Genomic DNA, 5,359 nt, shown 5'->3' with positions numbered 1-5,359 from the left:
ATTTTAACTTTTTCTAGACTTGTACAAAACACCTGATTGTTATTTATCACTCGAGTGCCATCTGGAGGCACTGTGTGAATGTAAAAACCCCACTTTTATATCGCGGTATCTTTGAATGTATTAGAATTAATTAAAATTCCTATAAAAACTCGAAAATGAGTATTATTACTATAACTGTCACAAAAGCAAACTTTACAGGGTAAAAAGGTATTTTTTTGTCGTTTTTGTGCACAATTAACCGGAAAATCGTAAAATAAACTTTAGGACAAGGAACAAAATTTTTTTTGTAGAGTCGTGTAATGCAAATAATAGATTAAATCAATCATATAAAGTCGTAAAACATCGTTTTACGAAGCAATGTTTTAAGTATTTGATAAGTACTGTAATAGAAATTTGTAAGAAAAATAAAGCTTCTATAATTTGTGTTAGATTATCGAAAACCATTAATATACTATTTCAGAATAATATATCTCCAAAAAAGGGTTCAATAATTGTACGGCAGAAAAGGAACACAAAATCAATGATGAAACATGGCGAGATAGAATACTTCAGTACATATATAAAGTAGGGTTTTTGGTCACGGATTTTTTAACATGCATACGTTTGTAATTTATTAATTGCAACCATAACATAACTATATTTTATTACTGTATTTTTACTACCGCATTTCATTTTGTATCTTATTGTCTACCATTATTTAAGTGCATTATGATTATTCTTGATTTTTTTGTGACGTATGTTTTATTATTTCAACTTACAAAGGTTTGACTATATCCCCTTTGCTTAAAGCACATATTCACCGTTACATTCACCGTGTGTGATTTTAGATATTTGTTAGTTTCCTTGCTGAACTTGTATATTGTATATATGTACTTACTAATTTATTGTATATATTTATATTTACTAAAATATAGAGTTCAAAGTCTTTATTCATAATTTAAATTGCACTATTTAATTTGTACTAAATATTGATTTGTCAATGATTTTTCTTCACAATTTTTACGATAAAAAAATTAGAAATTATTTTAACAGCTTTGAAGAAATATATTACAAATGAGGAATAAATTATAGATGTATTTTTAATGTATTTTTAAAGAAATTATTCACAACAGTTTATATTCTACAGGGACATCGATATGAAAGAAAACAAAAATCCTTAGCACTAATATTATACAAAACAATGGAGAAGCGTGCGTATACTTGCTTGCGAGATATTTTTGAACATATACCGTCGATACAAACATTACAGTTAGCGTTCCAAAAAATACCCATATGTCCTGGATTGAATCCTTTAATCCTGAAACATCTAGAGAATATTGCTCCAAGAATGTCGAGGAAGAATAAAGTATGTATTCTCATGTGGGACGAGGTATCCATACAACCCAAAGTCACCTATGATATCCACAAAGATATTATATGTGGACTTGAGGATTGGGACAATAACCGTATGCAAAAAATAGCTGATCATGCTTTAGTGTTCATGTTATGCGGTTTAAAATCAGGCTGCAAAATGCCTATTTCTTATAACTTTTGTAGTAAACAAACGAAAACCGCACAATTAATTCGTTGCATAAAAGAACACATAAAAAAGATTAACAATGCAGGCTTCCATATTGTTGCTACCGTTTGTAACCAAAGTTTATCAAATAAAGCACCAATAAAGAAATTATTATTACGCACTGACATGAAGAGAAATTTTGAGAACAGAACACAAAGTAAATAATAATACTTAGGGTAAACCCGGTATATACGCCGTACCTATTAAAAACTTAATTTATCAGATATTATCTGTTAAGTTTAAGTTAAATGAACTATGCCAGTAAAAACTTTATACTATTTACTATTATAAAAAAATATTAGGAATTCAAATTATTTATTTTTTTATATTAAAAAAGAAATTTCTTTAAACGTTTGCATTTTTGCCGTATAAAAATAGGGACGAGTTATATGGCTACTCATGAGTGGGATAAATGACTCGAAAAATATACAAATAATCTAAATAATAATAGTGAATAATACGTGAATTGATAACGTAATTTGCATTTACTTACTAATAAATAAATAAAGAACGTATTGTCGCGTCCGACGCATATGTATACGCTCAAATTTTATTTTTTCTTTCCTTTTTTTTCTCTCGTTCGTTTCCTCAATACGTTTCCGTTTCTCTTTCTTTTCCTTTCTCTTTTTCTTTTTCTTTTATTTTACATTAAGGCTAAACACAGATGCACATGTATTGTAATAATAGTTTAATATTCTATTATGTATTCGATTAATAGTTTAATATTAATAATGTATAGTTTAATAATATATTAATATTATATAATCATCATTTAAACTCCGTGGTAGATAATTGCGAAAGGCAAGACAGTCAAGTGTGATTCACGTGCTCCGCGCGCGCTCACGTTCGGAGCGCGTGAACGAACAATGGAAGTTCTCGGAAAGACGCGGGTAAGGACATCAATTCGGGAATCGAACTACTAATCAAGGGACAATCTGCACTTTCCAATTTTCCGAGAACTTCTATTTCCCCTCACCCCTTTGCCACCAACCGATTGTTATATAAGAGGTTGGTATATAAGAGCGCCGATTTCGACGATATTTTGCTCATTTCGTATCGCGCTGCCCTCGGCGACAATACACTGGCATAAGAGCATCGCTGTAAGCGCACCTCTTCATTAAAGGTTCATATATATATAGATCTCTTTCTCTTTTAAAACGCCTTGCCATAGCAGTATCATCCCATCTTCCATCTTTCCTAAATCGCGCTTGGCAAAGGCGTATGCCCTCTCTTTTCACTGTAACCGTTGTTCGGTCAGACGTATTCCCACCTTCCATCTTTTCTAAATCGCGCTTGCTAAAAGCGTATGTCCTCTCCTTGCTGTAACTATTGTTTCAGATGTATTCCCACCTTCCATCTTTCCTAAATCGCGCTTGCTAAAGGCGTATGTCCTCCGTGCCTCCCTTTCTCACAAACTAAATCTACGCATCAGGAACATCTAACTCTACCAATATATATACATATATATTTTATATTTTTCTTTCTCTCTTACTATTCACATATGATAATAACATTCGTCTTCCGGCATAATAATTAGTCGAAAAAAAGGCATCAGACCATCTAATCATTCTCGCACGCGCGTGTATTCTCCTCGCGATGGAACAACCCAAGCGCAGGTAAAAATTTAAACCCTCGCGTATGAAAACACATATATATATGTGACATTATACCTCATCCCAGTAAAAACTTAACTATTGAAGGGCACGACGATCTAGGGCTGGGGGCCGGAAACGAGCTTTGAGGCGGCTGCGGAAGGAATTGCTCCAGCCAGGGGAGTTTGATCTTTCGTACCTCGACAGCAACCCGGGGTATTTTACCTACTCCCCCGACAACCCTCCTTCTCCAGGACCCTTCGCGCCCTCCGAAAAAACACACAAGGCCCCTCTTCCACGGGTTCCGTCGCCCCCTCGCAAGGCTCCTTCCCCTCTCAGAGCCGATACTTACGTCCCCACTCGTATACCGACACGCCCGACAAGGGTGGATCGTCAGGCCACTCCGCGTGCAACCAAATCAGTTTCAAGATCCAAGCCGCGTATAATAGACTCGCAAGTTGTTCACCTCACAATAAAGAAAATTAATTAAATTTCTCGTTTATCTCTCTCTTTTCCTTCCATTTGCCCTTCCTAAGGACACAAAATGATGAACTTCACGGCTAGTCATAAGGGTTCCGCTTGGCCCACTCGAAAGACTAGCTATTTTACTGATTGTGTCTCTTCTTTCGTTATTTAAATATATATATTAACGCTCCATCCTTAATCCCAAAAATAAACCCTACCCCCGCATCCTTTTTCTCAAACCCAGGACGCGACAGTATTATTACAGATTATGAATAAGTACATACATAAGTATATACATACATGAATGTTATGATTAATGTATTGTAAAGGGCGTATTATTACGTATTATTATTTATTTTTATATTTATAAATAAATAATAGAGCGTCTATGCTACGGCATAAATCCCACGCGCTAAAAATGCCATGTATCCCAAACAGATGGGATATACGAGACAATAATCTAAACAAAGAATACAAGAGTGAAGCACTTGTATTTTGCTATACTCTATCCTTTACTAATCCTCTACACTTATATACCATAAAATAACCACGAAATCTTTTACATTTCCTACAATAATCATTTTATATAGATTATAACTTATGATTGCGCTACTTATTACAGTGATAAATCGATTTAACTTACAATAATTTTAACAGTAAATATAAATATTAACAATGTACAATAAATATTAACAGTAAAAAACTGAATTCACAACACAATATAACATAAAGGCATGTAACAGAGTAGTTACAAGAAAATTAGTTTCACTTCTTCTTTTTTCTGACTTCTGCGGCGTAAATCCTCGCGCGGCGTATATACCGGGTTTACCCTACTCACATACAATAATTTACTATTGAAAATAATATACAATATTACTTAAATCAAATTATGCACTATTAACAAGTCAAACTTTTGAAGTTGATTCTGCGGAAGTTGTTCCATTGTACGATCTTCCACATCTCCTTAAAGGTATAAGAAACAACTTATTAACGAAAGATCTTGCATTCAACTGTAAGGACAATAAAGCAACAAAAATAGCATCGTGGGAAGTTCTTAAGACTGCATGGTTAATGGATAAAAATATGAATATTCTATTCGGCCACAATTAAAAAAATTAACGAAAGAACATGTAGTTAAAAATAAAATAAACAAGATGCGTGTAAAACATGCAGTTCAAGTGTTCAGTGGAACAGTGGCTAGTTTAATTGAAACATTAACAAAAGCAAAATGTAAATATAATGTTGTTAATTAAAAGATGTAATTAGAAAAAACCAATAAATAAATGAATCATTTTTTAACAAATTATAAAATTTTTTTTGTTAATGTAATAAATATTGTAAAAATAGTACTACAACGAATTAAGTTGCAAATGTGTCAAAATGAAATTGTTATATGAAATAATATGAATTTTATGTAAATTTATTTATGTTTATTACAGGCATTGTATCTATCGAGGGCAATGACATGAAGATAAATACCGAAGAAGATTGCAATAACCAAAGTATTCAACTTCTTTAATGACTTATTCGAATCAGTTAATTGAAACGAAAAGACGATTGACGATCACAATAAACGGCGTCCAGTGTTAATAGACAATGTACATCATGTATTTTGGGTGAGTGCAAAGAATGTACTGCGAGATATGCATTATATAGAAAAACTATCATGTAAAGTTGTTAAATTGCTTCCAACTTTGTCCAATTGGCTACATACTAATACATTACAAACGCGTTTTTGTAATCA

The sequence above is a fragment of the Wasmannia auropunctata genome, unplaced genomic scaffold (assembly GCF_000956235.1).
Source record: "Wasmannia auropunctata unplaced genomic scaffold, wasmannia.A_1.0 LD336074.1, whole genome shotgun sequence".
Lineage (NCBI taxonomy): Eukaryota > Metazoa > Arthropoda > Insecta > Hymenoptera > Formicidae > Wasmannia > Wasmannia auropunctata.
This window is presented reverse-complemented; position numbering follows the sequence as displayed.